General features: G+C 39.1%; 1 pseudogene; it reads left to right on the top strand.

Annotated features, from left to right (window-relative positions):
• Positions 1-10,481: 10,481 nt before the first annotated feature.
• On the top strand, positions 10,482-26,366 carry LOC118857734 (annotated as a pseudogene).
• Positions 26,367-26,719: the final 353 nt, after the last annotated feature.

Here is a 26,719-nt window from a genome sequence, read left to right as displayed (position 1 = left end):
ATGTCAATATTACCTAATAAATGTACATAGTGTATATTTTTTTTCTTTTATAGCTCTTTTTGGCTTTAAGAATTGGCAGTCTACAGTGAACAGGTCAACTGCAAATTCTCAAAGTCTTCACTTTTCTTTGTGCCATCAAAAACACAGCCTCTGAGGAAGTGTGTGTGTGCTCTTCACATGAAGCATTTTTTGTTGAAACTTCAGGTGGCTCCAGTCAAGGTAAGAAATTATTTTAAATTGTTTTAGCTTTGAAATGGGGCTTTGAGAATCTCCTATCATCACTACCATCATGTAATTGCTATGTTTGCCACTGCAAGATATCACTGCCTAACATGCCATTTGCATATATGAATCACTGTTGTAATTGATTTTTTAAAGGCCCAATAAGAATAGGAAAAAGCTGCATAAGGTATTTGTAGTTAAGCAGGTGTGTTCTACTAAGCTGATAATATTGGCCATCTTAAAACATTTATGTTTGCATATATTTATATTCTTTTGAAAAATGTATTATAGATGGAGGGGAAATCCATGAGTCAGAACGCAAACAAAAAATGCACTAGAGGAAAAAGCAGTAAATATTGGACTTTTTACTTAAATGTATATTTCAAAATGGAAAATAATCAGCCTTAGTTAAAGAGGTTGAATAATTTAAATATAAACACAAGCAACACAACATTTTAAATGGCACCAGGGCAGTTGGGTCCCCCCAAATAGACCACTTGAAAAGGTCTGGGAATCAGTATTTGTTTCTAAATGAAGTCAAAACATTACTTTATTCTATTGTAAAGTAGCTTTTCAGTACTGCTGTGTCAGTGGGGATTCATACAAACCCACTGGAAACAAGAAATGAGGATAGCGTCTTTGTACCCTGGGAAGGCAAACAGCCCAAATGGTGATAAGCATTTTCCCCAAAAAGGTGTCAACGTTGTCCTACTTTATTTTTTGGAATTCATCTGTCATTTTATTTTCCTCTTCTGAATGTGAAGCATCCTTTGAGCAAACCCTCTTCTTTTAGTAGGTTTCCAGCTGGTATTTAATGAAAGTCATATGGTCCCCAGAGCCTGCAAGACATTTATTTTAATTTCATTTTTTTACCCCCTTATCTAGTTGTCAAAAGTATACTCTGGACTTCCCCTATGGCAAGAAATAGTCCAGAGTACCATGTGAGGAGGTGTCTGGAAATTTAACACATGAAGAACCATCCTCCATATATACAGCATCTGTTTCTTAGAAATAGATTGCTGCTGAGTTGCTGCATCCTGAGTGCTACCTTAGAGGAAGTTCGGGGGTGCAGTAGTTAGCATGCTAGAACCTAGAGTCAGGAAGACCTGAGTTCATATCCCTCCTCAGACACTAACTAGCTGTATGATCCTGGTTAAGTCACTTAAACACTGTCTACTTGAGTTTCTTTATCTGCAGAATGGAGATAATAAGAAAACCTGACTCGTCATAAAGTCGTTGTGAGGATAAGGAGAGAACAAGCATTGATTACACACCTACTATGCGCCAAGCACTGTACTATGAATGTCACAAATATTATCTCATTTAAGAAAGTGAGATAATATTTGGAAGGTGTTTTGTAAACTTTAAAGTGCTATATAATATTGGCTACTACCAGTATGATTATTATTAGAATTATTATTATTACTCTGACTTAATATTCTATCTACAAGTTCATCCCACATCCACCACCTGTCATTGGACCAAGTAGTGGTAATGAAGGAAAATCAGAATGCAGGCCCCCAAAATTTCTGCATGAAAAGAACATTGTTTTTGAAGTATCTAAGTATTAAAATGCTTCCTGTTCCTTATACTCCATAAATAGGACTTAGTTCAAGGTTCCTAGAAATTGTTCGGATCGTGCTCCCAAAAGATGTCCAATTTTCTTCATTAGGAGGTCAATGGAACCAGTAGTTGGGAAGCTTCTTCCCCATTTTTGGAAAGACTTTGCTCCCTGTACACGCATGTGTGAGCATGCACGCACACACACACACACACACACACACACACACACACATACACACAAACACATTTCTCAATATATATTCTTCCCTAAGGATGAGAGCAGTCATAAGAAAAAAAGAAATGCCATCAGCCCTGGAATCCTGTTAAACAAAAGGTCTTGTTATTTAAAAGCTTCTAGAAAAAGGAACCCAATGACATGTAAGGAAGCATTTTTTAAAAAAATAAAATTTCATTTACTTTTTAAATAATTAAGAATATTCAAAATGCAGTAAGGTATAATGGCTAGAGCGCTGGCCTCAGAACCAAAAAGATCTGGATTTGAGTCCTTCTTCTAAAACACACTGACTAGATGACCATGAACAAATTATTCAACACCTTCATGTTTACCGATTTTCATTGGTGGAAGGAGTTTTCTTCTCCTGGAATTTCCTGTTCTAATGAAATCAGAGGTCTAGTCCCTATCCCCCTTTTTTGGGGGGAGGCAATGAGGGTTAAGTGACTTGTCCAGGATCACACAGATAGTAAGTGTCTGAGGCGGGGTTTGAACTCAGGTCTTCCTGATTCCAGGGCTAGTGCTCTATCCACTGTGCTACCCAGCTGGTCCCCAGTGCCTAGGCTTATTAACAATTTACATTCACATAGCAATGTATGGACAGTTTACAGAGGCAATCATACAACAGTACCAGGCTGCACCCTGTACAAAGTGGTTTACTTACCTTCTCTCATTTAGACCCAGCAGCAGTCCCATGAATTAGGCAGTGCAAGTAGTAGTTAGCCCTATTTTACGCATGAGGACAGAAGCTCAGAGAAGCTAAGACCCTTATATCACTGGATCATAGATTTAGGTATAGAAGAGGCCATTGGGTTCCTCATTTTACGTATGAGAAAACTGTTATCAATTAATCAATCATTCAATGAACAAGCACTTAGTTATCACATCTTATCGGCAAAGCGCAATGCCAGGCACTGGGGATAAAAGTACGAAAAAATAAAACAGTCCCTACTCTCAAGGAGTTTATATTCTAATAGAGGAGATAAAAAGTACACATAAAAATGTATACAGCATGAATATAAAGTTAATCAATGTAAAACTATGCAAAGTCATTAAGTGCAAAATAATGACAGAGGAAGGATTTGAACTCAGGTCCTCTGGCTCCAGTCTGGTGTTTTATTGTTCTTTCTGTTATTTTTGTTATGGTACCTCTCCATGCCAAACTATGATTGATTGACCTGGGAGTTTCAGCTCCACGGAACAAGATACCCCTTCCAGGAAAAGCCCATCACTTCTAAATTCACCACCACACTGCTGATTCATCCCTTGACTGACATCACCTCCATCAGTCTCCTCTCCTTTCTGATTGGAGGAAGGAGTATCAAACTCCTCCCAGTGCTTTACTGTGTAGAGGGCAGAAACTGGACTTTCAGCTTACTCTACTTTGCATCTGATGCTCTGCCTGGTTTCAACTTTATAGAACAAGATAAGCCCTGGTGTTCGCCCCCCACATCTACCCCCAACCCTGATTTCTTGCCTCCTTTTGTGGATTGTCTTATCTTTATACAGGGACAATCTATTAGTTGCCTCCCTAGTAGGGCCATTGTCAGTTGTCTTGACTCTTATCTTGCCACTGGACTTTGATGACTCTGGAGGAGAGAGTGAAGCTGATGACTTTGCACAGCTCTGCCTCACTTAAATCCAATTCACGCACAAGTCAAGACATCATTCTCGTGATGCCATCGGTCCTCCTCGAGAACGAGGATGAATAGCAACCACAACAATCTGCATCCCTAGTGCTTAGCATAGTGACTAACACATAGGAGGCACTTAATAAATGTTTATTAGATTGCACTGGGTTGCCCCTGTTAGGTTCTAGGGCTAACAGGCTGTCACCAGGAGGGCGGTAAGCCTTTGATAACTAAACTCCAAAGTAAATTTAATTCATTATGTGGCTTCCTTGTCCTTCGGTATATAAAACAAGAAAATACTTGACACAGTGTGGAACACAGTACCCCTCAACCCCACCAGAGGCATTCAACAAACTTCAAGGACATAAGCCTTTCTAATTAAGCCTGCTCAGTAGAGCTTAGGCAACCCAGGCAGCCTGCAACTCGGGAGGTTTCAAAGACCTCAAAGCACCTTCCCAGGGAGAATTCCTGCTCAGAAGAGCCAGGCTTTAGAGAACTTGCCCTGGGAATAAGAGGGCAAGTTCCAAACTAATAAGTCCTGCCTCCTGATGTGATTATTTGGTGAGCAGAGCATCTTAAACATCAGCCTACCCTGAGGATGATGTTTTTATTTGATCTTATTCGGTTTACGTTGTTATTTAAAAAAAAAGATTTTATTTTCTCTGTCTCTCCCCTACCTCTTAATAGCTCTCCAGGATAAGCTAGAGTTTTCTATTCATGAAATCATAGAAATACAGAATAGGACAATTCAGAAGAACCTCAATGGTAACCTAGTCCAATTCATACATAGAAGGAATCACTATTACAACCCATGGGGTGTCATCCAGCCTCTGCATGAAGACCTCCAATAGGAGGAGGCCACCACCTCTTGAAAAGACCCATTCCATTTTTGGACAGCTCTAATGGCTAGGAAATTGTATAATTTAATTATTATTTACAAACCTACCCATTGCTCCTGGCTCTATCTCTAGAGACCAAACAGAAAAAGTTGAATCTGTCCTCCATAAGACAACCCTTCCAATACTTGCGCACAGCTATTATAGCCTTGAATATTCTTCAGGTTAAACATGCCTAGTTCTTTCAAATAATACTTATATAATGTAGATGTAAGGCCCTTCACTCTCCTGGTTGACCTGATCCAGACACTTTCCAGCTTATTATGGTATGTGGTTTTGTTTTTGCTATGATAGACACTGGCATGTATCAAAATATGGTAGCTTTAGATTCTCTAAGCCCTCAGAGAATTTAGATCCCTGACTGTTGATGACCTTGTCTCTTCCCTTGCACCATCTCCTTATGGTTTAAAGACCCCTGCCACTACCTGCACCCTCTAGATCATTGTGGATGATATGAACAACATTTTATATGTAAGAACTCAGCTGTAACTAGGATTTTTTTAACCCAGGGCAAGTATCAGAAACCATACCCAAGCAGGTCAGCCTAAATCAAGTCATTAAGCATTTACTAAGCACCTACTATGTTCTAGGCAATAGACTAAGTACTAGGGATAGAAAAAAGGCAAAAAAATTGTCCTTGCTACTAAAGAGATTACAGTCTAATGAGGCGGGGAGAGGAAAGGGGGAACAACATTCAAACAGCTATGTACAATTAAGATCTGTACAAGATAAATTGAGGGTAATCTCAGAGGGAAGGTATTATCAGAGAAGAAAAGGCCTCTTACAAAAGATGGAAGTTGAATCGTATTGAAGGAACCCAGGGAAGCCAAGAAGCAGAGATGAAAAGGGAGAGCATTCTATATACGGAGAACAGCCAGTGAAAGGTCATGGAGTCTAGAGATGGAATGTCATGTCAAAGGACCTGCAAGGAGGCCAGTGTCACTGGATCACAGACTACATGGAGAGGGGTAAGATATAAGAATACTGGAAAGATAGAAAAGTGGCAAGTTATGATAGGCTTTGAAACTCAAAGAATGGATTTTATATTTGATCCTAGAGGTAACAAGGAACCACTGTGGTATATTGACATGGTCAGATCTGAATTTTAGGAGTTAAAGTCACCCTTAGGTTTGGGGCAATGCTAGGGCAACACTCTATAGAGGAAGACGGAGAACTCAGGTGACCACAAGGCACTTTCTGGAGACATAGATCATCCCTATTCATCCCCAATCAGGGAAAGAGAACCATTAAGTATCTTCCTATTTAAACCAGCCTTAATGGGGAACAGTAGGTGACAAATGACCTGAGTTCAATCCATGGGAGTGCCATCTATTACCAATGCGATCTTATTGACCATGGTTTTCTCATGTATAAAATGAGAGAGTCAGAGGACTTGGGTTTGAATCTTAGCTCTGCCACTTACTTCCTGTGTGACTCTGGACAGATTAAAATACTTCTGTGAACCTCAGGGTCCTCATGTATAAAATGAGAAGTTTGGATTAAGTGACCATGGAACTCTTTAAGTACTTAAGCTATAATCCATTTGACCAGAGCTGTAACTAAGGTGAGTCAAATAGAGATTTCTCCCTAAAGACAATATTCAGTGTTCCATTCTTTCCCAAGATGATTATCTCTGACTTGCCATTCCCATGACTCCCAGTCCTCCCCCGACTCTACATCGCATGATCTCAACACTCCCTATCCAGTCCAAGGCTTTCACAGGCATGTTGCCATGGCACCCCTTTCCCAGGATCTGCCTTTTCCCATCATTATGACTCCTCTAACTTGTCTACTCTCAAGAATTGAAGAGCACAATCCAGAAACTACATGAAACCACAGCCAATCGATGGCAATACCATGGAAAGTGCTGGATTTGGACACAGAAGCCCTAGGTTCAAATTTGTCCCTGGCATATCCAATCAGTCGTGACTTGAGCAAATCATTTTATTCTCATCAGGCTTCAGTTTCCTTATCTGCCAAACTACGAGATTGGTGTTGTTGTTCAGTCATTTTCAGTCATATCTGACTCTCTGTCTTGGCAAAGATACTGGAGTGGTTTGCCATTTCCTTCTCCTGCTCATTTTGCAGAGGAGGAACTAAAGCAAACAGGGTTAATTAACTTGCTGAGGGTCACTCAGCTAGTAAGTGTCTGAGGCCAGGTTTGAACTCAGGAAGATGAGTCTTACTGATTCCAAGCCCAGTGCTCCCTCCACTGAGCCACCTAGCTGCCCCAGACATCCATAATGTGGTTAACCTCTAAGTTCCCATCAAGTCCTAAATCTACAATCATTGATATTAAGATATATTGGTCAAGTGAGATCTATAGATTAGCATAGATTAGCATTATTCATAGCAAGACCTTTGTACATTCCAGGTGAACTTTGCCCTTATCAGTCCCACCCTACTCTCTCCCTTGGTAGCTTTTCCAGCAAGGTCCAAGGTCTCTTCCCAGGGCTTCCACCAGCAACAAAGACTGAATTTGCCCCAGATACCAGCATCCCATTGCTCTGCATATGGCCTTTAAAATAAAAACCACTGCTGCAATTTTCCCAGTGGACAAGATGGATTTGTTGAAAACCCACAGGGAAAAGAATGATTATCTCTCCCCTTGTCCATGTGAAGAATACAGTCTTCCTCTGACATCAAGTCTCTGAATTAAAATATAACTGCAACGGTGATTCTCCCAAAGGGACAATGGTCAGTAGCAGGCACAATTAGCAATTCTCTGTGATTTAAACCACTATTTCATATGCCTCTTGAAGAACAAAATATTAGACCTTCACAGCTAATTGTTCCCAGGGGGGAAGTTCAAGGCTCAATATGTATAAACTGGAATGAAGTTAATGATAGTTAATGACGAACTTAGTAGCATAGACATATGTGGGATATACTGGCACATGATAGCATGAACAGTCTGTCCTCCTCAGAATCAAAGTGGGATGAGCAAAGTCCCAGCAGCATCTTTCCTATCCCAGGAGATCTTTCAAGTCTCTTCCACCCACCACTGTAACATCAGGAGCCTACATCAGAACTGATTATAGAAAAGGAAAACGGGGGCAGCTAGGTGGTGCAGTGAGTAGAGCACCAGCCCTGGAGTCAGGAGGACCTGAGTTCAAATACGGCCTCACACACTTGACTCACTTACTAGCTGTGTGACCTTGGGCAAGTCACTTAACCCCAATTGCCCTGCCTTCCTACCTCCAGAAAAAAAAAGAAAAGGAAAACGTTTGGCACAAAAGTTACTGTCATGGGGACAAATTCAAGGCCACTTCAAAGGTCACCTGACTCAGGTGTCAGGGGATCTGGTTTCAAGTCCCTCTTCTGATACTACCTGTGTGACTTTGAGTGAGTTAGCTCAGTAACTCAGTAAATAGAGCACTGGGTTTGGAATCAGAATGACATGAGTTCAAATCCTGCCTCAGAAACCTGGGCAAGTCATTTAAGCTCTCAACCTCAGTTTCCCCATCTGTAAAATGGGGATGATAATGATAGCTAGCACCTCCCTCACAGAGTTATTCTGAAGATCAAACAAGATAACATAGCTAAGGAACTCTATAAATCTTAAAGGGGTCATATAAATAGTAGGCACTATTATTATTAATAAACTCACTGAGCTTATTTCTTCACCTATAAAATGAAGAAGTTAGACCAGATGCTCTCAAAGGTCCTTTTAAGTGTTAGATCTATGGTTCTTTGATTTCCAAATCATGTGACCAGCAACATAATCGTAGACATAGTGCAGGAAGGGAGCTCAGGTACCATCTTGCCCATTTCCTCAAGATCACAAAAAAGGAAGCAGTAGAGGTGGTTTTCAACCCAGGTCTTCAGATTCAACAGCCAGTACTCTTTCCATGATAACATACTCCCCGGTCAATCTATGCTATAGTCAGGCCACCCTTTAGCACAAAAATTTTCATAACATTAGTTAGTACTAGAAAGGAAGCAATTCCACACCCTGTACATTTTACAGGAGAGAAATTTGAAACAGACTATATACACACAAACAAGTAGTGAATTAATACAGTGATAAATACAGTGTAGTGGTGAATGGAGGGATCCAAATGACTCTTCCCACTATGAAAAGAAAAAATATAGTTTTGCCTCAAATTACCCAGATTAGCTATATCAATTACATTTTCCATATAGTTGGTCAACTCAGTTATTATATTCAACCCTTCAATCTAAAAAATGGATGGGCATAAGATGCAGCCACTCCCAAACAATGTGACCCTCATGAAAGACCATGAGCATAAGAGTCAGGAAACATGGATTCTAGTCTTGGTTCTGTCACTAACAAGATAGGTGACCCTGGGTAATTCACTTAACCTCTCTAGCCTTTAATTTCTCCTTCTATAAAGAAACCCTGCTCTAAGCTGTCTCTAAGGTCTTTCCTTGATTAAATGACTTCTGCTCTCAGTGCCTTATAATACCCAACAATTTTTGGACATAATGTTGTTTTAGTCTAACTCTTTATGATCCCATTTGGGATTTTCTTGGCAAAGATCCTGTAATGTTTGCCATTTCATTTTACAGATGTGGAAACTGAGGCAAGCATGGTTAAGGAACTTGCCCAGGGTCACACAGCTAGTAAGTGTCTGAGGCCAGATTTGAACTCAGGAAGATGAGTCTTCCTGACCCCAGGCTTGGCACTCTATCCACTGTATCACCTACCTGCCCCTGGACGTTATACATTAAAAGTTTAAAATACTTAAGTTTTACTTTTTGTGATCTAAGTAAGTTATCAGTAACATAGCCATTTGATTTATTTTTCACTAACATTTTTAACAGACATTTATAGTGCTTTACTTGTTTTAGCCTCATAACCACTCAATAAGCTAAGTATTATAGTTATTATAATTTTCATTTTACAGATGAAAGAGAGATGAAGTTATTTGCCTGTGGTCAAACTGCTGGTGAGTGACAGAAATGGAATTTGAATACAGGTCTTCCTGATTCAGGCCCAACATTTCATCCAATAAGTATTAAATACCATATTAACCAACCTTGCACAAAAATACCAAGTGTTAGGATAAAGGGACAAAGTTATTTTCCATATGAACTAAATATATTTACCTAATAGGAATTAAGTAACAATGTGATTATAATTCTGTGAATTGTTGAGACAGTCTTACTGTGTTGGCATCTATTATAATAGTCTAATACTTTTGTTCCATATTAACTTTCAATATGGGGAGAGGTAATTTATTTAGAATTCTTACTGTACATGTTTCAGAAAATTATTCTTGTTGCTATAGTACTCATGCCTTTTTTTTTTGCTCTTAAAACCACCTATTCATTTCTGCACCATTATAAGTAATGCACCTAGTATTTTAACATCTTAATTAGGTCAGATCACAAATGAAGGAAAACCAATTATATTTATTCTCTTTCATCCATTAGCTATTTTTACTGGGCTCTTACTTTATTCTATTCTTCCAAAACATATTCAGATGAACCCAAAGCAGTGACCACAATCAAATCTAGGGTCTTAATTTGTACAGGATTAATATTTTTAGGGCAAAAAATGTTATTGCTGCTTTCCTGAGCATCTGGTTAGCCTAATTAATTTTCTGCTCCTTATCAATGGACTTAATGATTCACTTCCAGGCCCTTTCCACTGCCAAGTGCGTCACCATGGTATCGTTACAGCAGAGGTGTCACTGTGGACTGTTAAGAATCTTTTTGGTTCTGGGGCAACAAACAAAAGCCATGTTATCAACAGGGGAAGAGATAAAACCCTGTATCTTAAAGTATTATTTATACCTTCTTTTTTTTTCTTTGCTCAAAATTTATTACCTTTTCCCTATCTCGGAAAACATTCTTTACGTTACAGGAAGATGACAGTGAGCCTATATTTTTAACCATGTTAGGCCCACATTCTTCAGGGAACTTTCTCAGACTAACCCCATCTAGTCTTGGTCATTCTCTTGTTCCTTGATGTCCTCAACAATTATAGACAGTCGTTACAGTTATGTCACCAAGCTAACGTCCACAACAGGCAAGAACAATGAATACATTCTTTCATCTTGCTTTACTGCCCAAGATCAGGTAATATTATAACTATAAATGAGTTTGACAACAAAAGAATTATTAGATCGTAATAATTAGAATAAACCGAGCAATGCAAAATCAAAGAGAAATTTCAATGCAGTTCCATCGACAGCTCAGTCCTTATTGTATTTTAAATACAAAGGGTGTAGTGGGTAGAGCAATAATAGATGTGGAGTCAGGAAGAGCAGAGTTCAAATCTGACCTCAGACATTTTACCACCTGCATGACCCTAGTCAAGTCACTTGACCTCTCTCAGCCTCAGCTTCCTCTTCTGTAAATAAAGATAGTAATAACAACTACCCTGCAGGGTTGTTGCGAGGATCAAATGGGATAACATACGTAAAGCACTTTGTAAACCTAAAATTGCTGTATGATGCTGGCACTTATCATTATCTTTATTATTCCTAATAATAATAACAATAAATGTAAGTCAATCAACAACCCTTATTAGACATCTCCTCTAATAGAAGAAAGGTGGAAGAAGAGTAAATGGTATATCCCCTGTCTTCAATGTGATCACAGTTTAATGGAAATAAGTAGCACAGGCAAGTGAAAAATACATATAAATAAAACACATCAAGTGAACAATGTACCTAAATGAAAGTATGTTATCCCGGCTTGAGATTTAAGCTGATAAATTAATAAACACATTTGGGTACTGTGCTCGTGTTTAGCTTTCTAGTCCCAACATGAATTGGTTTTTTACCCTAGTTATGGCTGCTAAGATAGGAAGGCAGGTTTTCATATCAAAAGCTCTGTTCCCTTTCTCACTAGAAGGCTAGGCTGGGCAAGTACAGGTTGGTATCTCCATGGATAACTGAACAGAATGTCCCAGAGGAATCTCAGGTTCATCACGTGTCCAATGTGGAATTTGTTATAATAATAGCTTACAGTTATGTAGCGCTTTGAGGTTTGCAAAGACCTTTACATGTGTTACTTCATTTGGTTCTGAAAACAATCCCATGAAGTATTATTATACGATGTGATACTATTATGTCTGTATTCCAGTTGAGGAAACTGAAGCACTGAGAGGTTTAGTGACTTGCCCAGGGTCACACAGCTAATCAGTATCTGAGGCCAGACTTGAATTCAAGTCCCCTGATTCCAAGTCCAGCATTCTGTCCATTAGGCTGCCCATCCTTCTAACAAGTGTACCATCATCTTTCTGATTATCCAGGTTCAAGACTTTGGAATCATTCCATTCTAATTAGCCAGCCTCACCACCTACATTATGGCTTGGTTACCCATTAGTAACATCCCTGACCATACTTTTCTTTCACCCTAGTGCAAGAGTCATGAAATTCACCTTGATCAAGCCTGGACAAACCAGATACCTCTTGAGTAGGCCTTTCTGGCTACCTGCTCAGGATACCTAAGGTGGTGAGATGAGAAAACATGAGGAATTATTTTTTGATGGGTAACCAAGGTTTATAGTCCTCTTTCCTACATTCTCCATCAGGCGAGAATCCACTAGTGGTCAAGTGCTCATGCATGTCCATCCCTACACCTCATCATCTTCAAACCTGGAGCAACCCATAAGCCTTCTGACTTCCTTCTCTACCTCTACTCCTAGTGGTCTTCTTCTCATACTGTCAATGCCTCAAACTCTATTGTTTCTTCCTCCTATTGGTTAGGTCTTCCCCAAACCTCCATTTGAGGAAGTACCCATGTCATCCATGCTCTCTTCAAACCTGGACCATCTCATGACATTCCTGACCACTTCTTCCCTTTGTGCTTTCCACTCCGCTAACCCCTGCTTTTCACTCCCTTTTATGTGTTGTCTTTTTTCATTAAAATGTGAGCTCATTAAGGGCAGGGATTGTGTGTCTCTTGCTTGCATTTGTATTCCCAGAGCTTAGTACAATGCATAACACATAGTAATAGCTTAATAAATGCTTTTTCCTGTCTGTCATTCCAAAGTAGTTCACTCTAGAGGTGAAATGAAAATTACATCTAGTCCAACCCAATCATTTAAGGAGATTAAAGATTCAAAGGTGTTAAGTGAATGAAGTGTAAGATCAGCCAGGTCATAGGTAACAGAATCAGATTCTATGCCTAAGTCGTCTTTTTTGTTTTGGTTCAGTTTTTGGTTTTTGGTGGTTTTTGTTGTTGTTGTTGTTTTTTGTTTGTTTGGTGAGGCAATCAGAGTTAAACGACTTGCCCAGGGTCACACAGCTAGTAAGTGTTATGTCTGAGGCCAGTTTTGAACTCAGGTCATGTCCAAGTCCTCTAACCCCAAACCCATGACACCACTTTTCTTCTGCCTTGACCTCTACAAACAGTAGGCCTAACAGGGATTTATTTGTCTGTTGAGATATGACTGAGCCACTTTCTTCTGTGTACGATTGCCCTTTATTTTTAAAGATAACACTGTTCATCCATGAAGGCATAGATTAAAAGATCAGGATGTAACTAATAGTTCTTTCAATGCAAAAAACCAACGTTTTACTTTATTGAGGTCAAACACGTTATGGTCAGAGAGCATTTGCTTCACCAACTGCTAGTCTTTCTTTTAGACTTATGTTTTTCTAGTCAAATCAGCAAGCACCTACTGTGTGTCTAGCACTGTGCTAGGCTCTGTGGCTAAAACAAAAAACATAGAATCCATAGTACCTGTCTATCAGCATAGTCGTGAAGGCAAGATACATGAAAAAACTAAAGATCAACATGAGGTAGATAAGTAGATAGACACATAGATAAAACATATCAGTATTTTTGCCATAGAACTATAGAATATTTGAGCTGAATCTAATAGTACTAATAATGACACCCATCCCCTTTCATTTTATAGATGAAGACAATCTAGTTACTAAGAGAATTGTTTGAACCAGAAGCAAAAAAAAACAGTAAAAATTAAGATCAGGGAGAGGTCCCTTAAAAGCCCTCTAGTCCCCAGAAATGTATTCCCAAATACAAAAATAACAGAAGAGGAAATGTAGTTGGTGAGATTAAGTCCCTCAGCCCAACTATCGCCTTCATGATATGTGACTTGAGAAGGAGACATGTTTCCAAAGGCACCAATACAAATTCCATCCAGGAAGAATTAGCAGGTTACATTTTAAAGAATTGGTTTTGTGCCATTCATTCAACAAGCATTTAACTGCCTACTATAAATATCAGTTCTTGCTGTGACTTTTGGCACTTTAAGTTAGCTTGGAATGAACTTGTAAAAATGACTTGGCTGAAAGATGTGACTCAAGGGAGAGAAAGTGTTGCCAACTTGTGTTAAGGATCCATAAATGGCTATTATTGTTCTTCACAACAAGGTTTAGGCACTGTACTAAATGCAAGAGAGATCAGTCTCTTACTCTGACCTAGGATTTATATGCTCGTAAGATAGCAAGAACTTGTTATCGTTTGTCCTTTGTTCTCAAAGGGAACCTTGATGTCAGGGAGATGATGCCATGACTTGCAAGTGAATTGGATTTAAGTGAAGGAGGGCTGTGCCAAGTCACCAGCCTCACTTTCTCTTTCGGAGCTATCTGGGTCCAGGGGCTATATATAGATCAGGATAACTGGAGATGGCCCACGATGTGATGGGGGACCTTGGCCTTTCTAAGCTAAGGTCTTTCAAGTTCTCACTTTGACTGAGGCAATGCCCATTTGGTGATTAAGCCTAGGTAAGAAATGAGCCAAGGAATGTCCCCTTTTACCTAATCAAAAAAAATCAATCTAGGAGGTGAAGATGCTCAGAGTTTCTGACCAAAACAACGACCACTTGTTGGGCTTGGGGTGGGACCTACTGTTGGCCAATCAATGAAAGCCAGAGTGAATTAGGTTTAAGGCATGGTCTTTAAGAAAGAAATCTAGGCAGTAAACCCAAGATGTCTTGCTAGGTTTCAGCCATCAAAATTTACATTCCTTTGGACAGAGGACCCACAGGTAAGGGTATGATTCCCTATGGGGTGGGGAACCTGCACCTGCAGTGGTCCTTGGGGGAGGCCTTTTGACTGAGTCCAAGTTTGACAGAACAAATCCTTTTATTAAGAGGATTTGTTCTGTGAAGTTTGGATTTAGGCCACATGTGGCCTCAAGGCCACAGGTTCCCCATCCCTGCAGCCTATGGGGACAGGGTGAGAGGAAGGGAAGGGAGAGGAGGGAGAAGGGATGGAGTGAGGGGGAAGGGAGGGAGAAGGAAGGAAAGAAGAAAGGAAGGAAGGAAGGAAGGAAGGAAGGAAGGAAGGAAGGAAGGAAGAAAGGAAGGAAGGAAGGAAGGAGCTGCATGGCCTAACCGGAAATGCCCAATTAGGTCCCCAGTGGGGCATCTCAGACTACTCACAAATTGTTTGTCCTTCATTCTCAAAGAGAACCATGACATCAGGAAGGTGATGCTGTGGAGAGGGCTGTGCAAAGTAACCAGCCTCACTTTCTCCTCCAGAGCCATCTGGATCCAGTGGCAAGATATAGAGCAGGATGACTGGAGATAGCCCCTGGCATGAAGAACTAGGTCTATTTTGGATGAGGAAAATTAGTTTTTCTATCATGTACTTTCCAACATTCACTTGTTGGGCTATTGGAACTTCAAGTCTATTCCTTGAAAGAGCTGAGCCTTGAAGAAGGATGCAGGACATAGCTTGTTGGCTGAATATGGAGTGGTAGTTTCTATTGAACTGAAAGAATCCAAGCAAAGGAGTATTTGACCATATTGATCATGAAGGAGGGGAAATGAAAGATGAAATAAGTTGTAAGGAAAATGGTAAAGAATGAAGGATAATGATTCAAGAGTCAAAGAAAGCAATGGAAAGGCACCAATTTAAATAATAGGTCAATGTCCCAAAAAAGAAAGTTCATGTACATTCTAAAAGTGAATGGCTCATTGCTCACTTGTTATTATTTCCTCTCTGTTTGACTCTCCTATATCATAGGTATTTTCAGATAGTCCTCTGGCATAAGGCAGTCCCTCCTGGGAGGACATAGGGTTCCCCTGTTGATCCTTACTTTCTATAGTTGGGCCCACAGTGCCATATTCCCCCAGTCTAGATGTGGCTATCACTATGTTAAGTCCTTGTCTAGGTACCCAGTTTATGTCTAAGGAAAGGCCTTTGGGGAAAACAACCCCTTAATGACTTCAGGGACTGAAAATAGCATGTAAAGTCATGGGAGTCAGTTCAATATAAAGCTTTATTATAAGCAATGGGAAAGAGGGAGAAGAAGACAGAGAAAAAGGAGATCTAATATACAACAGAAGCAAACACACTAACATAAAGCATAACTCATGTAAGGGCAGTGCTGTGTTAGGGAACACAGAGACTTGGATTCATTCAGTAGAAAGGGGATGCTCCAGCAAGGAGGTGTACTCCTGCTGGAGGGGAGGTGAGGGGAAAAATCTGGTGGGAAGAGGTACCCCCACTAGAGGGGAAAGTGTGTTCCAAAGTGCTCTTCTGAGAGTGAGGTTCTTATACTATGATTTCAGATGGCCTCCCTGGAGCTGGCCAAATTGAGTACTAAGGGTCAGGGCAAAATATCATTTGGGGGAGGTTGTTATCAGAGAGAAAAGCTGTCAGTAGACAAAATATTATTTTGGGGGGTTGCATATCAAGGAGAAAAATAATCTGATTGTAGACAAAATATTATTTGGGGAATACAGCCATACCAACCTTCAAAAATATTATTTTCAGCATTTTTCCATGGGTATGTTCTATAAGCTTACAGCCTTCTCTAAGGGGATACTGTCATGATAGCCTTAAAGTCATCAGGCCTAATCTTATAAGAATAGTTTTCATGCATAGATTCTATAAACTACAGCCTCCCTTAAGGGAAAACTGTCATGGTGGTCTCAAAACCACCAGGCTTAATCTCATAATAATAGATCATGTATGTTTAGCAGATAGTTAAGCTCTGGAAGGAAAGATTAGCAGGCAGTTGTGACATAATTGATGATGAACTGTGTTACGAATACATAAAAAGTCATTTATCCTTATTTAAGAGTCTCTGTTTTGTGTCTTTTTCACTGGAAATTTTATATCTTAAATTACGTTTTTCTTAAGCTGAAAATGAAATGAGTTTGAGTTTTCCAAGTACAAAGTGGCTAAATAAATTCATATATCACTATAAACATTTTTAAGGTGCTTTGCCTGTGTTTTCTCATTTTAACTCTACAACAGACCTGTGAGGTAGGTGGTGTTGCTGTCACCGTTGTAAACCTGATAAGAAAACACAGGGTGAAAATGATTAGACGATGTCACACGTAGTAAATATCTGAAACAGACTTTAAACCCAGGTCTTCCTAACTCCAAGACTAGTATGCTATCCAAGGTACTATGCTGCATCTTATGTGGATAATGAAGACAAAAATCAAGAATGTTCTAGGAAGCAGAGGGGCAATCTTTTAGAATATAAAGTTTGCCACAGATTCGTACCTGGAAAGGACCTCAGAGGCTGTCTAGTACAATCCCCTGCCCCAAATTACAGATAAGGAAACTGAGGCTCAGAAAGGTAAAGGAATTTGCCCAAGGTCACAGGAAGCAGGAATGAGGGCATAAAGTAAGATTCTGATGAGCAGGCAGATTTCAGAAAGACTAGAAAGACTTATATGAACTGATGCAAAGTGAAATGAGCAGAACCAGGAGAACATTATACACAGTAACAGCAGCACTGTGTGATGATCAACTGTGAATAACTCAGCTCTTCTCAGCAATACAATGATCTAAGACAATTACAGAAGACTCATGATAGAAAATGTCATCCATATCCAGAGAAAGAGCTGAATGCAAATCTAAGTATAATATTTTCACTTTATTTTTGTGGCTTTTTTCCTTTTGGTCTGTGTATTCTTTCACAACTATGACTAACATGGAAATACGTTTTACATGCCCGTACATATAGAACCTATATCAAACTGCTTACTATTTTAGGATGAGGGTTGGGAAGCAAGGGAGGGAGGGAGAAATATTTGGAACTTAAAATTTTGTAAAAATAAATGCTAAAAATTATCTTTACATATAATTGGAAAATAAAATACTATTTCTAAAAAGTCAGATTCTGATCATCTACAGTACACATCATAGGATTATATATCTAGAGCTGGACAGGACCTTATTTGTTACCCACATTTTACAGATAAGGAAATTGGGATCCAGAGAGGTTAAGTAATTTTCCCAGAGTGACACTGCTAATAAATATCTGAAGTGGGGTTTGAACTCAGGTCTTTCTGACTCCAAGTCTAGCACACTGTCTACTATGCAACCCAAGTTTTATCATCAATTCCTCACTCTCTCTCTCTCACACACTCCCCCATATCCAATCAGTTGTAGTCTTATGGTTTCTACCATTTTTTCTTCTGACACTGCAGTTTCACCTGGTACATCACCTCACACTATGACAGGCTGTTGCAGTAGCCTACTCCCTGCCTCAAGCCTTTCCCCACTCCAATCCATTCTCCACTCAGTTGTCAAAGTATTCTTCATAAAGCTCAGGTCTGATAAAACCCTACCATCATCCCTATTCAGTACACTTCAATGGCTCCCTATTATTTCCAGGATCAAATATAAAATACTCTGCTTGGTTTCTAGAGCTCTTTCTAACTTGGCTCCTTCTTATCTTTCTAGACTTCGTATACCTTACTCCCTTCCATGTACTCTCCAGTGATACTGGCCTTGAACAAGACACTGCTTGAACAAAACACTCCTTCTTCTGACCCTGAGTGTTTTTACTGGCTGTCACCCATGCCTGAAATATCCCCCCTCCTCATCTCCACCACCTGGCTTCCCTGACTTCCTTCAAGTCTCACTTAAGGTCTCATCTTCCACAAGCTTTACCGAATCTCCATAATCTCAGTGCCTTCCCTCTGAGACTTCCCCCAATTTATCCTGTATATAACTTGGTTGTATGTAGTTGTTTTCGTGTTGTTTCCCTCATTAGGCTGTGGGGTCCTTGAGAGCAAAGACTGTCTTTTGCCTTTCTTTGAATTCCTAGGGCTTAGCATAGTGACTGGTATATAGTAGGCACTTAATAAAAGCTTGTCAACTGACTAATTGATGTCTCTATGTGGATGACAAATATCAAAATCAGGAAGTAGAAAGATGGCCTTCTAGAATATAGTTTACTACAAATTCAGTTAAGTGACTCATCCAGAGTCACACAGCTAGTAAGTATCTGAAGCTAGATTTGAACTCAGAAAGGTGAGTCTTCCTGTCTGCACTCCTGGCACTCTATCCACTGTGCCACTTAGTTGCACTGGAAAGGGCCTTAGAAATCACCTAGTATATACCATTTTACAGATGAAGAAACTGAAGCCAAGAAAGGTTAAATAATTTACCCAAGGTCACAAGAGACACTAAAGATTTGAGCCTGAGTCCAGTGTTCTTTCCTTGGTCCCATACCCACACATAGGGGGCCATCTCCAGCTGTCCTGATATATATGTTGCCACTGGACCCAGATGGCTCCGGAGGAGAAAGTGATGCTGGTGACTTTGTACAGCCTTCTCTGAGTTAAATCCAATTCACTTGCAAGTCATGGCATCACTTTCCTGATGTCATGGTCCTCTTCGAGAACAAAGGACAAATGACAACAAACCCACAATGCAGATAACTGAGCAGCAGCTGTACTTTTGTCCTTGGGATATATGATAGGGAAATCAGAGTTCTTGCTGCATTTGAAACAGCTTGCCACACTTTTAAAATTTACAGAGTTTAAAAGCAAAGCTACCTTTTTAGTCTTCTGGATTCTTAATTGTCTCTAAAATTCACTTTTATAGTTTCATGTTCCAATCACTGCTTTCTGAAAATAGCACATATGATGACTGAGTAATTATTCATTCTATTCAGTAAGTTTACACAATTGAAACCCTGTTAGTGGAATCAACAGAATGTTCTTTATGCAAGTTGTATCTCCAAACTACCTGAATTAGACAGTGGCAAAGGACTTGGGGGTGGAGGGAGGAGGCAATCTGAAAGAATGTTTTGCCCCCTCGATCTACCTTACTAAGAAGAGCATGGATAACCCACCAAAATGAAATATTTCTCAAGTTTGGCCTAGAAATAAGGTTGTCACTCCAGAGGGCTGGAACTGCACTATAGGAGTGTAATGGAATCCATTAAGGCTTCTGAGTCAGTAAGAAAAGACAAGCAGTTAGGAGATAAAAGCATAGAGAGACTCAATGGAAGGACCATCAATTTCTTCCTAGGCAAGTGAAGCCTCTAACTTGAAAATGAAGATGTGTCAAGTCCTTTGGCCACAAAAATCATTGGAGATTTTCTTTTGGATGAGAATGAGTGATTGAGATGAGGAGTTTGAAGCTAAATCTTGGAACCACTGAGTGGTTGAGATGTGGAGTTTGAAGCTAAATCTTGGAACCACTAAGAATTCTGCACTACCAACTGATGCTATCAAATTAAACCTTCATTTTTTTATATGGAGACCTTAAATTTGTATTTGCTGTCTCTCCCATTAAAGTGGAAGATCCTTGGGAGTAGAGAGAGTTTCTTTTATTGTCTTTGTATCTCCCTCCAGCCCCTAACATAACACCTGGAACATAATAGGCAGTTAACAAATATTTCTGGATTAATGATTGATGTACATTATAAAACTTACACAAAATAGGAATTATTAAAGGATGACATAAAGATAAAATAATATTTGATCCTTCAATCAAGAGGGAGTCACCAGAATTTGTTGCATAAGGAAATGACATGATGAGATTTATATTTTAAGAAAATTGCTTTGGCACTTGTGTGGAGGATGGATTAGAGAAGGAAGAAACAATGCAGAGGGAATGATTAGGATGATATTACAACAGTCCAAGGAAAAAGAAAAAAAGAATCTGAACTAAAAGCCCTTCATACCTTGGCCTTACTCCCCTCCATGTACTCTACCATCGAGCTATATTGGCTATTCTAGATATGGGTGCCTCAGAGAAGTCAAAACCTAACCCAATTCTTTACCCCACACCTTCCAGCTTGCTTGCTGTTCTTCATGTATGACACACTATCTCTGGTACCCATGCCTTCTTACAGGCTCTGTCCTATACTTGGCATGCTCTCTTTTCTAAGCTCTATCTCCTGACTTTGTGGCTTCCTTTTAAGACTCACATAAAATCCCGCCTTCACAGAAGGCGTTTCCTGGTCCCTTCTCCCACTGCTAATAGCTTCTCTCTGAAATTACTTCTCATTTACACCATATATGTCTTTTACACAAATCATTATTTCCATATTATCTCCCCCATTAGAATGGGAGCACCTTGAGGGGAAGGATCATGTTTTTGTCTTTCTTTCTATCTCCAGACTTAAAATAGTACCTGGAACATAGTAAATATCTAATTTATTAACTATCTGAATAAAGATGGCCAAGTGTTTTATTAATTTGTTTGATTTTTTTTTTGCTTGGTCATGTGTTTGGAAAGAAATGGGCATACATGAGAAATGTTAGGAAGGTAGGGATTATAAGATTTGGCCATTGGTTTGGATATGGGGGTGAAGGAAAGTGAGGAGTCCAGATAACATCTAGACTGTGAACCAGAGCAACTAGAAGGATCATGGTGCACTCAATAGAAATAGGAACTGCTGAACTGAATTGGGTTCTGGTAGAAGGGTAATGAGTTTTATTTTAGCTGTGTTGAGTTTGAGACGTCTATGGGATATCCACTTTGGAATGTCTACTAAGCAGTCAGTGATGTGGGTATCTAGTTTAGGAGAAAGATTATTGCTGTATGTATTGATCTGGGAGTAATCTGCATAGGGATGATAATTAAAGCCATGGGAAGTCACCAAGTGAGAGAGCGGGCCAAGCTCAAGTCTCTTCCCTCTTCGACATGACAGTTGTTCAAATTCTTGAAGGTTCTTGTCATGCCTCTCGCATGTTTTCTTCTCCAGGCTACATCTAAATACCACCAGTTCCTTCAGCTGATCTTATTATGGCATCATCATCATCAAGTTAACATTTACATGGCACCTACTATGTGCCAGGCACTGTGCTAAGCACTTTACACATATTATTTCATTTGATCTTCACAACAACACTGGGAAGGGATGCTGAGACTATCTCCATTTTACAGATAAGAAAACTGAGGCAGATAGTGGTTAAGTGCCTTACCCAGTGTCACACAGTTAGTAAATGTCTGAGGCTAGTTTAGAAATCAGGTCTTCTTGTCTCCAGGTGTAGTGCTCTAGCTACAGCATGGCCTTGCTGATCAAGGCCTTTCACAGTTCTCATTACCACAGCATGTATGCTCTCCAGTTTATCATGCTATCACTATATGGGTTCCTCCTCACTGGAGGTATTCAAGAAAATATTTGATTACCACATTACATATAATGTCGAAGGGATTCCTGTTCAGGTATGGATTGGACCAGAGAGCAAATTACTTCTAGTTTTTGCTTATATACACCAGTGTTTCTTTTCTCAGTATTCATAGCCCACTGGAATCAAACATAGCAAAGTGCCCATGATTTTCTTGTTCTACTAATTGAGAAATATATCTAAAATGTGTTGAAGGCAAGGGTTGAAAATGCAGTTGTACTGAATTTGTCCTCAGTGGTTTCATGGCATTTAACCAATACTCTGGAAAATTTAAACATAGACTGTACAGATTTATATTTATATAAGCCACTTCAAACTAAACATAAAGCTTCTCATAAAAGCTTGGCTATAAATGTTTATGGGTTGATTCTGGAAAACAATTTGAAATGTATATAAATCTCTGAACTGTTCATACACATTGACCTACAGTTTCCACTCCAAGTTATACATCAAGGAGGTCAGAAACAAAAAGAAAGTTTTCATAAGTGGCAAAAATATTTATAGCAGCAGGTGTGTGTGTGTGTGTGTGTGTGTGTGTGTGTGTGTGTGTGTGGTAGCAAAGAACTGGAAATAGTTGTTGGTAACAAAGTGGGTGCCATCAATTGAAGAATAGCTAAATAAATTGGGGTATGGATATGCTGTGCAGCATTATTATACCATAACAAATAATAAATATGAGGAATTTATGGAAACAAGGAAAGAAATGAACTGATGCAGAGCGAAGTAATCTGAGCTAAGACAATGGTATACACAGAAATTACAGCTATGTGAATGAAAAGAACCATAATACAAACCAAACATGATATAACTATAATGACCAATCTTGGCTCGGAGAAGATTTGAATGAATGTTTCCTTTTTATTTGACAAGTGAAGGGCTACAGCTGAAAAATGCTGCATACACTCTCAGACATAGCCACAATATGCATTTTTTTTCCTTGTCACAAGAAAAGTTTCATCAGGGGTATGCGAGAGGAAGATATAACCTGAAACGACTGATAGAAAAACAAAATACATCCTTAAAACAACCAAACTGCCCAGATTAACAGAAGAGGAAATAGGATACTTAAATCAACCTATCTTAGAAAAAGAAATTGAACAAGCCATAAATGATCTCCCTAAGGAAAAATCCTCAGAGTCAGACGGGTTTACAGGTTAATTCTACCAAACATTTAAGGAATAATTAATCCTAATACTATACAAAATATTGGAGGGGGGAAGGTAAAGAAGGAGGCCTTACAAAATTCCTTTTATGACACAAATGTAGTTTCAATATCTAAACCAAGGAGAGCAAAAACAGAGAAAGAAAACTATACATCAATTTCCTTAATAAATATTGATGCAAAAACTTTTTAAAAGTACTAACAAAGAAATTACAGCAATGTATCACAAAGATCCTACACTATGCCCAGGTGGGATTTATACTGATGATTTGCATGAATTTATTTTATATCCTGCGACGTCGCTGAAACTGAATTGTTTCAACTAGTTGTTTATTTGATTCTCTAGAGTTCTCTAAGTATACCAACATATCATCTGCAAAGAATGCTGGTTTTGTCTCCTCATTGCCTATTTTTGTCCCTTCAATTTCTTTTCATGTCTTATTGCTATAACTAGCATTTCTAGTGCAATATTGAATAATAGTGGTGATAACAGACATCCTGTGTTGGTAAGCAAAATGGGCTCCTTAGCACTTAGTTCAACCAAGTGCCCTTGAATAGTTGGCTTTTGTTCCCTTTGAGTAATTTAGTGTATTTCATTGAGCCTTACTAGGTGCTAAGCCCCAGGCCCAAAGCCCTATTAAGTGTAAAACTTTAGTGGGTGTGGATTGGCAACTAAGGTGGGGCCCATGGTGGAGCTAACTCCAGGGAGGGCCTAGTTTACATGTCTGGGAGAGCAGAGGCTCTTAGACCACTGGGTTTAAGTCGCCTCTTTGTGATGATTCTAGGTCACATGGGTGAGTCACGTGTGTGACTCACCCTTGACACTGAAAAAGATGTAAAACCAGGGGTTGGCCTCCTCTTCCTTGGAGCTCTTCCCTGCAGCAGTGGTGGCGCATGTGACTCTGGGCCAGCCCTTGTTCTGAGCTCCCGGCTGACCCTAGATGTTGGTAACTATGAATCTGTATTTGGTCTGTCCATTGATGTTTATAATTTGTTTGCAATTTGCTCTGAAGTTCAGTGTGCTGGTCTCTTCCCCTGAACTAAGTGAATGATATTTTGCTGAATTAAAGTAAGTTTGTCAACCCCTTCACCTTGCTTTCCTTAGTTAAGCAGATCAAAAGAACTTGTGCTGTTGGCAGCTTTCTGGGTGCTGGCTGAGGGTGGATCTTACACCCCCACAGAAGCTGCTAGCCGGATTGTTGAAACACATCCTTGTTTCATCCCTGATCTTTTTGGGAAATCATCAAGTTTATTCATGTTATAGATAATGCTTGCCCTGGGTTTTAGATAGATACTATTTGTTATTTTAACAAAGGCCCAACTGATTCCTATGCTTTCTAGTGTCTTTAATAGAAAATGGGTATTGTGTTTTTTTCTAAGGGCTTTTTCTGCATCTATTATTGTAATTATGTGACTTTTTTTTGTTGTTTTTGTTATCGATATGGCCAATTATGCTGATAGTTTCCCTAATACTGAACTATCCTTGCATTCCTGAGAAATTCCATTTAAAACCACTGCAGACATAAAATGCTTAAAAGTCTACCTGCCAAGACAAGCCCAGGGATTATATGAGCACAATTATGAAACACTTTTCACACAAATAAAGGCAGACCTAAACAGTTGGAGAAATACTAATTGTTCTGAGTGCTGAGCCAATATAATAAAATATAATACAAATGACAATTCTGCCAAGTTAAATTACTTATTAAGTGTCATACCAATTAAACTCCAAAGAATTATTTTATAGAGCTAGAAAAAATGGTAATAAAATTCATCTGGAAGAATAAAAGGTCAAGAATATCAAAGGAATCAATGGGAAAAAATGGGGGAGAGGGGGGCAGGTGTGGAGGCTGCTGCCTGTGTCCTGCCCTCCCTAACTGCTCCAAACCTGCAGTCCTTATCTGATATTTAGTGGATAGTGACTGATTCAAACAGTGGGAAAAAATATGTTGGGTTTGACAGTTAGGACAAATACCAGATGGGAGATCAAAATGTGTACCCTGGTCCCACTGATAATCTTGGACTCCTTAAAGATGGTAATGCTCAGTTCCTTAAGGAATATTTTATTGATGAATTAGATTATATCCTATTGCCAGTTGAAGGCTGGAATAAACTTGTCAGCTGGTACACATTGATGGAGGGTCAGGAACCAATGGTACACAAGATACAATTGAAAAAGAAGAAAAATCTTCAATATTCGAGATGAAAAAGAGACCAGATCATGGAACAAATACATGACTAATGCATTTGAACTACTAAATAAGCCAGACAGTACCATTCAGGGTGCTGGTTTATATCAAGAACAGATGCTAGTAACAGAGTGGAAAAATGAAGGTGGAATATGGCCATGGAGTCCTTCAACTCCTCGGTCCCCGGGTGCATCCAATTTTTCAACTTTAACAAAGATATCACCTTCATCTCTTTCAAATAATTAAAATAACATCAACAATAGAAATGCAAAAAATTCAAATTATTGTCCCCCATCATGCACTGCTTATAAGAACTATGATTATTCAGAGCCAGGAAGAAACAATGAACAGCCTGGCCTACATGGCCTAAGTAACTTGGGAAATATGTGTTTCATAAATCAGCTCTTCAGTGTTTGAGCAATACCTCTCCACTTACTGAGTATTTTCTCAGTGATAAATATCAAGAAGAATTGAATTTTGACAATCCCTTAGGAATGATAAGTGAAATAGCAAAATCTTATGCCAAACTCATCAAGTGAATGTGGTCTGGAAAATACAGCTATGTCACCTCAAGAGCTTTTAAGACACAAGTAGGATGCTTTGCACCTTTATTTTCTGGGTATCAAAAGCAAGACTGCCAAGAATTGCTAACTTTCCTATTAGATGGTCTACATTAACATTTAAATAGAATTAGGAAAAAAAAAACTTTATATTCAACCAAAGGATACTGATGGAATACCTGACAAGATGGTTGCTAAAAAGAGTATGGGAAAACCATTTGAAGAGATATGACTTTATCATAGTAAATATATTTCATGGACTTTTCGAATCAACATTAGTTTGTTCTGAGTGCACTAAGATTTCAGTAACGTGTGATCCTTTTTATTCCCCTTCACTTCCACTGCCTACCTTGGAAGTTCACTTAGTTAGAATGGATCCACTTACCAAATCCCTGCAGTACAAAGTAGTCATCTCAAAATTGGAAATATACCAGATCTTTGCACAACTCCATCCAATTGTCAGGGGTACCATCTGATAAGATAATAGTTACTGATACATACGATAACAGATTTCACAGAATATTTGTTATGTATGAAAATTTTAATAGTATTATAGAATTGGATGATATATTTATGTATTTGAAATTACTAACAATAGAACAAAAAATACTGAGCAAGTCATAATTCCTGTTTGTTTAAAAGTACAGACACACAAGTTATAGCCACCATAGTGGTTCATCACTCTTTGGCCAACCTTTTCTTATGGCAGAAATAATACTGAAGAAAATCTCCACAATCTTCTATTGTTGAGGATGTGCGATTATGTAAAAACATCTACTGAAACTGAAGAAACAGAAGGATCCCTACACTGCTATTAAGGACCAAAGTATTAACTGCAATCGTCCAATGGAATACATGAAGAATGTTCCCCAAGTGAAATGGAAACAAGATGAGCCAGTTGTTTAATCCAGCTGGCATCAAGAACATCTTCAGAGAATAAAAACAGTGAGTCTAAAGATTCAGTTGGAGGACATAAT

This window comes from Trichosurus vulpecula, chromosome 7 (assembly GCF_011100635.1).
Source record: "Trichosurus vulpecula isolate mTriVul1 chromosome 7, mTriVul1.pri, whole genome shotgun sequence".
Classification (NCBI taxonomy): domain Eukaryota; kingdom Metazoa; phylum Chordata; class Mammalia; order Diprotodontia; family Phalangeridae; genus Trichosurus; species Trichosurus vulpecula.
The sequence above is the reverse complement of the archived record's forward strand: the minus strand, read 5'-3'. Positions and strand labels throughout refer to the sequence as shown.